Source organism: Sus scrofa, chromosome 10 (assembly GCF_054392235.1).
Source record: "Sus scrofa isolate SSC_HxYL_T2T_F1_AM1 chromosome 10, Sscrofa_HxYL_maternal_Yorkshire_Landrace_v2.0, whole genome shotgun sequence".
NCBI lineage: Eukaryota > Metazoa > Chordata > Mammalia > Artiodactyla > Suidae > Sus > Sus scrofa.
In genome coordinates, this window is record NC_139392.1 from 72,234,847 (window position 1) to 72,248,028 (window position 13,182).

The 13,182-nt window shown below is 38.0% G+C and overlaps 1 protein-coding gene and 1 non-coding gene across 25 annotated transcripts in view; both read left to right on the forward strand.

The window, feature by feature from the left end:
- The window catches only part of RSU1 (Ras suppressor protein 1), an 883,461-nt gene that overhangs the window by 472,515 nt on the left and 397,764 nt on the right, over positions 1-13,182 (forward strand). The window lies entirely within an intron of this gene.
- LOC146399511 (U6 spliceosomal RNA) lies at positions 7,831-7,939 on the forward strand. The gene has a single exon (XR_014818488.1). It is a non-coding gene; the product is annotated as a U6 spliceosomal RNA (small nuclear RNA).

Below are 13,182 nucleotides of genomic sequence, written 5' to 3' on the forward strand. Positions count from 1 at the left end.
TTCCTGCCCTTCTTATTATTACTATTGTTGTTTTCCGTAGGAACACTTAAGATGTACTTAGCAACTTAAGTATATGATACGGCATTGTGAGCTATAGGTACAGTGTTGTATAGTAGATTTCCATAACTCATCTTGTATAACTGAATCTTTGTACACTTAAATCTTCACCTCCCCTTTGCACATTTACCCTAGCCCCTGGTAACCACTGATTCCACTCTCTGCTTCTATCACAGAGTGTCTCTTTTAGATCCCATATATAAGTGAGATCAGAGAGTATTTCTTTCTGTTTTTTCCACTTAACATAATGCCCTCCACATTTATCCATTTTGTTACAAGTGGTAAGATTTCTTTCTTTTTCATGACTGAATAATATTCTGTTGTATATGTATAAATGCGTGTATATATAGACGTGCCACATCTTCTTTATTCATTCATCCACTGGTAGACACTTAGGTTGCTTCTGTGTCTTGACTTTTCTTTTCTTTTTTTTTTTTTTTGTCTTTTTGCTATTTCTTTGGGCCGCTCCCGTGGCATATGGAGTTTCCCAGGCTAGGGGTCGAATTGGAGCTGTAGCCACTGGCCTACGCCAGAGCCACAGCAACGCGGGATCTGAGCTGCGTCTGCAACCTACACCACAGCTCATGGCAACACCAGATCCTTAACCCACTGAGCAAGGGCAGGGACTGAACCCGCAACCTCATGGTTCCTAGTCGGATTCGTTAACCACTGCGCCATGACGGGAACTCCCTGTGTCTTGACTTTTGTGAATAATGCTGCAAAGAATATGGAATGTAGATATCTCTTCAAGACCCTGCTTTCAGTTCCCTTGGATATATTACCAGAAGTGGGGTTGCTGAATCACATCTCTATTTTTAATTTATTTAGGCAAGTCCATATTATTTTCCATAATGGCTATGCCATTTTACATTTCTACCAATAGTGTCTAAGAATTCCCTTTTCTCCATATCCTTGCCAACACTTGGCATCTCTTGTTTTGTTTTTTAAATAATGGCCATCTTGGAGTTCCATTTGTGGCACAGTGGAAACGAATCCGACTAGGAACCATGAGGTTGTGGGATTCAATCCGTGGCCTCGCTCAGTGGGTTAAGGATTGAGCATTGCTGTGAGCTGTGGTGTAGGTCGCAGCGGCTTGGATCTGGCATTGCCGTGGCTCTGGCGTAGGCTGGCAGCTGTAGCTCTGATTAGACCCCTAGCCTGGGAACCTCCATATGCCGGTGGTACGGCCCTAAAATGACTAAATAAATAAATAAATAAATAAATAAATAAGTAAATAAATAAATGCCATTGTAACAGGAATAAGGTGATACCTTATTATGGTTTGGATTTATACTTCCCTGATGATTACTGATTTTGAGTTCTTTTTATATACTTGTTGGCCTTTTTATGCATTCTTTGGAGAAATGCCTATTCAGACCTTTTGTCCATTTTGAAATCTAATTATTTGTATGGCTTTTGCTATTGAGTTGCATGAGTTCTTTGTATGGTTTGGATATTTACCTCTTATCAGATGTATGGTTTGCAAATATCTTCTCCCAGTCCATGGATTGCCTATTCACTTTGCTGCTTGTTTCCTTTGGTGTACAGAAGTTTTTTAGTTGGAAATAATCACAATTGTTTAATTTTGCTTTTGCTTCCTGTGCCTTTGGTGGCATATCCAAAAAAGCATTGTCAAGACAAGTATCAAAGAGCTTTCCCCCTATATTTTAATCTAGGAGTTTCATGCTTTCAGATTTCAAGTTTTTGACCCATTTTGAGTTGATTTTTGTGTATGGCATAAGATAAGGGTCAATTTCATTCCTTTCTTGGGTATATCCAGTTTTCTCCTGGATATCATCATGTGTTGAAGACACTATCCTTTCCCCATTGTGCATAGTGAAACTCTTGTCAAAAATTAGTTGACTAGGAGTTCCTATTGTGGTGCAGTGGTTAACGAACCCGACTAGGAACCATGAGGTTGCGGGCTCGGTCCCTGGCCTCGCTCAGTGGGTTAAGGATTGAGTATTGCTGTGAGCTGTGGTGTAGGTTGCAGACGCAGCTCGGATCCCGTGTTGCTATGGCTCTGGCGTAGGCCAGTGGCTTCAGCTCCGATTCGACCCCTAGCCTGGGAGCCTCCATATGCCACGGGAGCGGCCCAAAGAAATAGCAAAAAGACAAAAAAAATTATTTGGTTATATATGCATAGGTTTATTTCTGGGCTTTCTTTTCTGTTCTATCTGTCTATATGTCTGTTTGTGTGCTAGTACCTTATTGTTTTGTTGTCTGTAACTTTGTAATATAATTTGAAATCAGGACATGTGCTGCCTTCAGTTTTGGTCTTCTTGGTCAGGATTCCTTGAGGATTAATTTTTCTATTTATTTGAAAAATACCATTGGAATTTTGATAGGGGTTACAATTGACTTCATAGATCACTTTGGGTAGCATGGACATTTGAACAATATGAAGTCTTTTAATCCATGCCCACTAAATATCTTTCCATATATTTGTGCCCACTTTCATTTATTTCATCAGTGTTTCCTAGTTTTTGGTGTATAGAATTTTCATTTACTTGTTTCATTTTATATATAAATAATCTGTTATTTTTGATGCATATTACCCCAAAAATCAATGCTTGTGAGGTTTTGAGGTAGATCTGCAAATAATGTGAGTTGCCCAATGTGCCTTTTCTCTCTCAGTTGCGATTGAACAAGGCAGCACTCAACCTTCCTGTTTCATCTGTGTCTTTTTTTGTGGTCTATTTGGTGGCAAGTTTTCTCATGTTTTTGTGCTTTTTGGGGTGGCGGTGGTGATTTTGCTTTTTAAAATGGCCCCTATGGAATTCCCTCGTGGCCTGGTGGTTAAGGATCTGATGTTATCACAGCTGTGATGTTGGTTCGATTCTTGGCCCAGGAACTTCTGCATGCCATGGGAACAGGCAGTAACATAACATAACATAGCCCTTCAGCACTATGCTGAAGTCTTGTCCAGGGTTCCTTTGTGCAGGAAGGCTGTGATATACCTTAAAAAGAAAATAAGTATGTTAGCTAAACTTTGTTCAGGCAGAAGTTAGAGTATGTTGGCTGTGACTTCAGTGTTAGTGAATAAAGAATACAGTATATCCAGCAGGAGTAAGAGGAACTGTCTTTCCTGTCTATCTGTATGGAAGGCCACTGTGAACAGTGCTAAGGTCATACCCATCATGTATGATGAAGCTATAGGAAAGAGGGAAATGTAGAGGATTCATGAGATGAGTTTTAAGAAACCTAGCCCCAGATATTTCTTTGAATCATCAAAGGATGCCCCCTATACCCATCATGAAAATTACGCTCTCAGATTATAGCAGTTTCTCCTAAAGAATTTAAAGGTCATCAGAGCAGATGAATTTATTGGACTAGTTATTCAACATCTGGAAGGGAAGAGTCTTTGGAGAGTAGATTATAGTCAAGGAAGATTTGGGCAAATATCTGAGTCACTGTCCCAGAGTAGACTTTCTCTGTCATGAGGTGGTGATAGGGTGGAGATAGATTCATGTAGTTGGAGGAGTCATGACACCCAGAAAGTGCTGGAAAACTCTCAATGCCTATTATGGGTTGGAGGGAACAGTTTAGGAGGTGAGAAGAGAACATATAGGTGGATCATAAGAGAAAGTACAAACTTACTTGTTTGCTTTATTTTACAAGTTGCTCAGAGTCTTGCTGAGGCATACGAGAAATCGTTTTGATGTGCCGCATACAATGAAAATCCAGTGCATTTGGCTCAAAATAACAGTCGTGATTATTTAGAATTTGTGCTAAACGCTATTTTTGTTTCACCAAATTGCCTCGTAGTCATTAATTAAACAATTACTCAAACCGAAAATGTGTCTCTTAGGAGAATGTTTAAAAAAAAAAAAAGCGTAAAGAACATAATCCTCATTAAGAACTGTTAGACCAAGTGTGACAAGCTCTTTTGTCTTATAGAAAGCAGAGATGTGATTTGGTATTTAGTCCAAATAAATGGGTTATGACACATCCCACCCTTTAAAATGTTCCAAAGCTGGTGGGATAAAAGCAGGAGAACTGCAGATGGTACAACAAGCAAAGGCATGGAGTGAACCTAGTGTTGCTGCGTAGCAACAACATTAGCATTTCAGTTGTTGGAATGAAGTATTGGAGTTTTTCACTTTTTCCAAGGGTTTATGCACTGATATTTCTGCAATGGTGTATCAAATGATTGAAAATGAACAAAGGCTTGAAAAATAGGACTGATGAATGAAGGAGAGTTTAACTTTCCAGACCTGAAATGATTCAGTCTGGGAGGCTGATGAGTTAGTTAGAATTTTTTCAGTTCCTGAATGAAGACTGTCCATAAGACAGTAACTAGCTCTTCTCTCTCTCCATGAAATTTATTAATGGATCTCAAACTATTTTCAAACACTGAACTACAATAGGCATTATTGGGGTGAGTTATGGGAAAGAATGTCCCACTTATTTGGGCAGGAAAGACAAATAATTTAGCAAAGAAAATGTACAGTCTCTTTCCCCTATGAATTTTTTCTGTCCCCCGCCCCCCAAATTGGAATCAATTCTCTTTGGCCTGAGATAAATAGGAACAGTCTTGTCTGAAGACAGGGGGCCATTGATGTTTGGACATCTCTGTTTTCAATTGGATTGGTTGTTGCAGTCTGTGTCTGTGCTCAGTGCTATATTAGCCTACTGCTATTCTAAGACTGTATGGCTTTATTCTTTTTATAAGAAAGATCTCAAATTAGAGGTTGAAAATGTAAAAATAACGATTGTCTTAGCCCCAAGGAATTCTCAAAGCAGATCCATTTTCCTTGCCTCGTATAACTACAAGTTCATTATTAGCAAAAGCAATTTTATTCCTATTTCCTCTCTTGCTTCCTCCTCCTCTGTCCCCCTCCTTCCCTTCTCTCTCTTAATCTAACCCATGCAGAGTGGTTACTTGAGGGAATGGCTTTATGAATAAAGACCATATCCTTTACTCGAGAGCCTTGGTGTGTGATTATAGATTAAAGCTTTCATTTTGAAAGAGCAATACACAGTCATAAAAATAGCAGTAGCAGCATTATTTTAATTACTGTACATAGAAGCAGAAGAAAAAATTCAAGACAAATACAGCACTGTAGTTTGTAGGCTTCAGGGGCTGCACCCTGACTAATTGTACCAGTGTTCATGCTGGAGCCAACCAGCCACCTCTTGGGTAAAGTCATAGAGGTTATTCCTGTATCAGGTATTGCTTGAGCTGATTCTATGCTTCTCATGGTCCCTCTGTTTTGTTTTTGTTTTGCTTAGATCCCATAATTATCCACTCCCCACCTCCTACAGGCTCTATGATCTTCTAATCTTTCACTACAAGGCTTTACCATGTGCTCCTCAACTGCTGTTTTCAGGTGATCTAAAATACAAATGCCCTATGTAAAATTTGGGACATGCCTATGCTAAAAATTTACTGTCGTTTACCTGAAATTCATTTTTAACTGGGCTTTGGTTGTTTGTTTTCATTTGCAAATCTGGCAGCCCTACAACTAGATGGGATTTTCATTAATTTAGTGGTATTAAATATGATTATTTCAAATGAGTGTTGTCTATTGCAACCCCATGGTTAATGGAGACTAAAAATTCTCCAAGCATAACAATATGGAGCAAACTCAAAGTTTGACTTTGAGGGAGTTAATTTAAGAGTGAGCAGAATACTTTTGACTAATGAAGCAAAGGGAGCTAGGTTTTGTTGGACTAACCAAACAAGTGGACCAAGAGAATATGATGGGTGGATTGAGCTGTAGTTTTTGATTTGGCCCATGGATTTTTCTTAGTAGAATAGAAGCTGTGATTGTTTTTACCCACGAAACAAAAGAAAAGATGTCATAAGGCGAGTGGCTTACTGGGGCCAGAGTGGGAAGGGTCGATCCTTGAATGTTCTTGTAAGTAATGCAAGTGAGGTGTGTATCCAATGTTATTAAATCTTCTGTGTATGACTAAGGAGAACATGGGTTCTGCTGTTTTTGTGTTGAGAATTCCCTAAATTTCAGTTAGGTCAAGTTAGTTGGCAGTGTCCAACTCTACTGTGTTCTTGCTCAATTTGTACTTGTTGCAACACTTTTTGTGAGAGAGGTGTTAAAATATTGGATTATGGGAGTTCCTGTTGTGGCTCAGCAGTTATGAACCCAACTGGTATCCCTGAGGATGTGGGTTTGATCCCTGGCCTCACTCGGTGAGCTAAGGGTCCAGCATTGCTGTGAATTGTGGTGGAGGTTGCAGACACAGCTTGGATTCAGTGTGGCTGTGGCTGTGGCATAGGCTGGCAGCTGTAGCTCCATTCAGTCCCTAGCCTGGGAACTTCCATATGCTGCAGGTGCTGCCCTAAAAAGGAAAAAATAATCAGATTATACTATGGATTTCTCTATTTATTCCTGCAGTTCTATTGGTTCTTGCTTCACGGATTTTGAAGCTCTATTATTAAAGGTTCAAGTCAGAATTATGTCTGTGTCCTCTTGATGAACTGATCCCTTATCCTTTACTCTTTATGAAATGACTTTCTTTATCCTACAAAATAACCTTTGTTCCAAAATCTATTGTATCTGATATTATTGTAGCCACTCAAGATTTCTTTTTATTTTTCAGATAATGCGTTTTTTAGTTCACTTGCTTTTAATCAGTTTGTGTCTTTGTATTTAAAATGTGTACTTTGGAGGCAAGCCATTGTTGGGTCTTGTCTAATATGACTACCTCTGCCTTTTATTCAAGTGTTTTAGATCATTTATATTTAATGTGATTGCTGATATGATTATGTTTGAGCTTATTGTCTTGCTACACATTTTCCCCATGATCAAGTTAGAGCATTCCCATGAAAACTTTCATAAGCCAAAATGGTATAAGTGAGGAAGTGATTACCTTTTTTTTCATAAAAGAAAAATTCCTTTTTGGATTTCTTTCCATTTGCAAAAACAGGTACTAATGTAGGTCTTTTTTCAAAGTGAAGTGGCATAAAGCAGACTTTCAAAAAGTGGAGGATATATGAATTTGTTTTGTATTTGTGTCATTTTTCTTGCTTCCCCTTTTCTTATTCCACCTTCTTTGGATCTGAATATTGTTAGTGGTTCCATTTAATCACCCCTCTTGGCTTCTTACCTAGAGTGCTTTATTTTGTTATTTTGATGGTTGCTTTAAATTTGTCTTCAATTTAATATGTCTCCTTGATATTGCCCAGACGACTAACCATGCTCCTTTGTTCTCTCTGGTCCTTCTGCTGGAAATGCTCCCCTCATACATATATCTCCATGGCTCACTTCCCCATTTCCTTTGGTGTCTGCTTAAATACCACTTTCTCAGAGAGCTCTTCCTGACCCCCTAATATAAGGCAGCTCCCTAAACCTGGTCTGTCTCTCTTTACCTTTAAATCTTGCTCAGTTGTACTTCTTGGCCCTTATCATCTCATGATGCATATTTATTTGTTTATTGTCTCTTTCTCCCTACTAGATCTGTAAGTATTATTAAAGAATGGGGCTTGTTTTGCTTGCTATGAAATTTCTTGTATGTAGAAAATCGCCTTTCTGTTTACTGAGTGAATGAATGAATGAATGATTCATAGTTGGGAGAGGAAGTGATATCCTAGTTTATGTCTGGTTTGGTCTGCTGCAGCATCTGATCACCAGAATGCATTTGGCTGAGCCATCTGGAGAGGGGAGTGCCCATCATCTCAGTCACAGCTCTGCTGTGGCCCTTTCCACTGTATACCTGCTAGAAAAGGGTAACCTTTCTGGTCAGAAAAAAAATATATATGTAAAGAGACAAAGAGAGATACAGAAAGAATGATAAAAATATACCATTTGGGTGTTTGCTTCAGCAGCGCATACACTAAAAAATTGTAATAATACAGAGAAGGTGAGCATAGCACCTGTGCAAGGATGGCTCACAAATTCATGAAGTGTTCCAAATTTTCCATTGTATGGGGAGAAAAAGAATGGATATATTTATATGAATGATCGATTCACTTTGCTGTACACCTGAAACTGATACAACATTATTTACTTCAATAAAATAAAATTAATAAAAATCTAATTAAGAAGATGTGGTACATATATATACAATGGAATACTACTCAACCATAAAAAAGAATGAAATGATTCCATTTGCAGCAACATGGATACAACTAGAGATTCTCATACTAAGTGAAGTAAGTCAGAAAGAGAAAGACAAATAGCATATAACATCACTTCTATGTGGATTCTAAAATGTTGGTACAAATGAATGTATCTACAGAATAGAAATAGACCCATAGACATGGAGAACAGACTTGTGGTTGCCAAAGGGAAGTGGGAGGGAGTGTGGTGGACTAGGAATTTGAGGTTAGTAGATGCAAACTATTACAGTTAGAATGGATTAGAAATGAGGTCCTACTGTACAGCACAGGGAGCTATATCCACCCTCTTGGGAATAGACGTGATGGAATAGAATATAAGAAAGGGAATGTATATAATGTGTGTGTGTGTATGTATATATGTGTGTGTATATATATGTATATACATGTGTGTGTATATAACTGGGTCACTATGCTGTACAGCAGAAATTGATACATTGTAAACATACTTTAGTAAAAAAACTAAAACAATGTAACATTTGGGAAATCTGGGTGAAGACCTTTAGAAAATGTTTCTTAAAATTTAATTTTTTTGGAATATAGTTGACTTACCATGTTCCATTAGTTACAGGTGTAGAGAAAAGTGAATCAGTCATACATATACATATATCCATTCTTTTTACCCCATGTAGGTTATTATATACTATTGAGTAGATTTTCCTGTGCTATATAGTAGGTTTTCATTAATCATCGATTTTATACAGTAGTGTGTATATGTTATTCCTACCTTTCCAGTTTTCCCTCCCCCAAACAGTTTCACCTATAATAACCATAAGATAAGTTTTGAAATCTGAGTTTGTTTCTGTCTTTTTAAATAAGTTCTTTTGTATCATTTTTATTAGAGTCCACATATAAGTGATATCATAGGATATTTGTCTTTGTCTGACTTACTTCACTCAGTATGAGAATCTCTAGATTCATCCACCCATGATGCTGCAGATGGCATTATTTCATTCTTTTTTTGTGGCTGAAGGCATTATCTTTTTTTAAAAAAATTTTTTCCATAAGTCTGAAATCACTTCCAAGTAAGAAGTGAAGAGAGTAAATTCAGGCACCTTCACTCCCATGCCTTCCTCTTATCCCACCAGCCAACAGGGTCTCCAAGTTCTGTTGTTTCCAACTTGTCCTCTAATGTGTACCATTGCCTCATTTCATTTCCCTCTGGCCATACCCTACTTACTGTTCCTGCTGCTTTCATATCCTCTTACCTAGAATCTTGGAACAGTTTCTGGAACTGGCCTCCAGAGGCAGTCACTCCTGGCTGCTGTCCACCCCACATATGGAAGCCAGAATGCTCGGCCTGAAATACAGATCTAATCATATTGCTCTTCTGCTGAGAGCCTGTACTGTCCCCTACAGAACAAAGGGCCAGCCCTTGGCTTAGAGCTTGATAGCCCCTCGCAATTAACCCCCCAAACTCTGCTCAGATTGATTTCCCTCCTGGCCCCTCTGTGTCCATCCCATTTGATCCCCTGCCATTCTAAGAACACATTCACACTTTCTCTTCTCTTTGCTGTCTCTCCCATCTCTTTCCATCGAAGGATATTTTCAAACGCTATCTCCTTTGGAGGTCTTCTCCCTAAAGATTCTCTGGTCATTGAGGATTTTCTGTGGAGACGGCATATCCATAGCACTGGGATTTATTTATACTTTTGTTGCAAAGTTTACACTGTTGGTTTCACCTCTGGTCTGTGAAGACTTTGACAGAAAGAATCATGTCTTGGGAGTTCCTTGGTGGTCTAGTGGTTAAAGATCCAACCATGTCTCTGCTGTAGCACGGATTCGATCCCTGGCCTGTGAACTTCCACATGCTATGGGCATGGCCAAAAAAAGAAAGAATCATATCTTATTTACCTCTCTCTCCCCAGATTTAGAATACCTCTACATCATTACATATAAAACTAGTACTATTACATTTAGAATGGATAAGCAATAAGGTCCGGCTGTATAGCTCAGGGAACTATATCCAATTTCTTGGGATAGAACATGATGGAAGAGAGTGTGAGAAAAATATATGTATGGCTGGGTCACTATACTTGTACAGCAGTAATGGGCACAACTATACTTTAATTAAAATTTTTTTAAAAAGCCATGCCCCCAAAATAATTAAACCTAATAAATGTTTTGTTGAATTGAATTAATGTAATGTTGAATCTTGTTAACACTACCCTAATGGCTATTTCCACAGAGCCCTTGTCCGTTAAACTGTTTCATTTGAATCATATTTATTTTTACTATACCTTTCAAAAGCCCCAATCAGCTAAATTCTTCTCTATGGTATTCTGATGAGCAGAGGCACGTAAATGACCAAACGACTTGACCACTTCAAGAAAGCCATGTGGCAGTTTAAGGTGGTGAGCAAACATATTCTGAATAGTTTAGGGAGAAGGATCAAGGTGGTGGAGGAGTAAGATATCACACTCACCTACTCCCACAAACACATCAAAGAACACATCTACATGTAGAACTATTCATACAGATCATCTACTGAACGCTGGCAGAAGAACTTAAACCTCCAAAAAGGGCAAGAAACCCTCCACATAACTGGGTAGAACAAAAGAGAAAAAAGAGAATAGTTTATAAAGTTTCTGCCACAGTTGAAATCATGCTTTGCCTTGTATCCTTAAATACAGGCGCTTGTGCAGACGTCTGTCTTTAAAAAGCCTTCTGTAAAATGTTGTGGCCAGCAGTCTCTGCAGGACCAAGATATACACCGTGCATAGTTGGGGACTGGCTAGTGTCACAGTCTAAGAAAGACTTTAATGTAATTTTTGTTTCTTCGCTACTTCATTTTAACATGATTTTATTTTATTTATTTTTGTCGCGGATTATAATCACTAGGATCAGGTATTGGAGTATGTCTTTTTTGAAGGGTGGAAAAGAAAGGTATACAGTAATTTCTAAAATTTTTCTATCAATTTTTTTGGGTGTGAAGATTTTCTGTTCCCTAAAATATGTCTGAGTGATATTAATTTAAAGAGAGGCAAAGCTATACAACATAGAAAAATGACTGATGTCTTTCCTATGTGGTTAAGAGCACTAGTATTTCAAGGTTGGAAATGTTCTAGAATGTTCTTTTATAAGCAAATATGTGTGACTTGGTTTTGTGAATTCTTTCCGTATGCAAATACAAGTTAATGTTTCCCTCATCTATTCAATTAATCTGTTTTATATCTGTCACAATAGCTTTTGTGAATTACAAAATTAGAATAATTTATTATTTTATTTTTTAAAGTGATAATTTCTGCTGTACAACAAAGTGATTCAGTTATACCTGTGCACACAGCTGTTCTCTTTCAGATTCTATAGTATTTTATTTTATTTTTCAATTTTTACTTTTTAAGTTTTATTGAAGTATATTTGATTGGCAATGTTGTGATAATTTCTGCTGTATAACAAAGTGATTCTTATACATGTACACAGAGATTCTATAGTATTTTATTTTATTTTTATTTTATTTTGCTTTTTAGGACCACGCCCGTGGCATATGGAAGTTCCCAGGCTGGAGTTCCCGTCGTGGCTCAGTGGTTAACGAATCCAACTAGGAACCATAAGGTTGCGGGTTTGATCCCTGGCCTTGCTCAGTGGGTTAAGGAACTGGCATTGCCGTGAGCTATGGTGTAGGTTGCAGATATGGCTCGGATCCCATGTTGCTGTGGCTTTGGTGTAGGCCGGCTGCTACAGCTCTGATTTGACCCCTAGCCTGGGAACCTCCATATGCTGCAGAACCGGCCCTAGAAATGGCAAAAAAAAAAAAAAAAAAAAAAAAAAAAAAAAAAGAAGTTCCCAGGCTAAGGGTCAAATTGGAGCTACAGCCATATACGAGCAGTGTCTGCAACTTACACCACAGCTCACACCAACGCTGGATCCCCAACCCACTGAGTGAGGCCAGGGACTGAACCCACAACCTCATGGTTCCTAGTCAGATTCGTTAATCACTGAGACAAGATAGGAACTCCTATCTGTTTTATATATAGTAGTTTGTATCTCCTAATCCCAAACTCCTAATTTATTCCTCCCCCACTCTCTTTCTTCTTTGGTAAGCATAAGTTTGTTTTCATTATCTGTGAGTCTGTTTCTCTTTTGTAGATAAGTTCATTTTTGTCCTATTTTAGATTCCACATATAAGTGATATCATATCGTATTTGTCTTTCTCTTTCTGACTTAGTTCACTTAATATGATAACCTCTAGATCTATCCATGTTGTTGCAAATGGCATTATTTCATTCTGCTTTATGGCTGAGTAAATAGTATTTCAGGGTGTGTGTGTGTGTGTGTGTGTGTGTGTGTGTGTACCACATCTTCTTTATACATTCAGGTTGCTTCCATGTGTTGGAAATAGTGCTGCTGTGAACAGTGGTGTGCATGTATCTTTTCAAATTATGGTTTTCTATATATGCCCAGGAGTGGGATTGCTGGATTATATGGCATCTCTATTTTTAATTATTTAAGGAACTTCCATACTGTTCTTCTTAGTGGCTGCACCAATTTACCTTCCCACCAACAGCGTAAGAGTGTTCCCTTTTCTCCACACCCTCTCCAGCATTTGTTATTTGTGGACCTTTTTTTAAAAAACACGACACAATTATATTTTAATACACAACCAAAATACAAAACACCATAGTAGACTGATGGCATAAATACAGAGTATTTCACTTGCTATGCATAACAAATGGTTAATATTTGTCATGAATGAACTCTTAGAAACTAGTAACAGACTGGTTTCATTCCCAGGGAAAAGAAATAAAAGAGGAAAATGAAATAACACAAGTGACCAATAAAGATTAAGCATCCATGTAGACCTTTTAATGATGGCCATTCTGACCAGAGTGAGGTGGTATCTCATTGTAGTTTTGATTTGCCTTTCTCTCATTATTAGTGATGTTGAATATCTTTTCATGTGCTTATTGGATATCTGCATGTTTTCTTTAGATAACTGTCTACTTAGTTCTCTGCCTATTTTTTGATTGGGTTGTTTGTTTTTTCTTATTGAGTTTTATGAGCCGTTTGTTTATATTGGAGATTAACTGCTTGTCAGTTGCCTC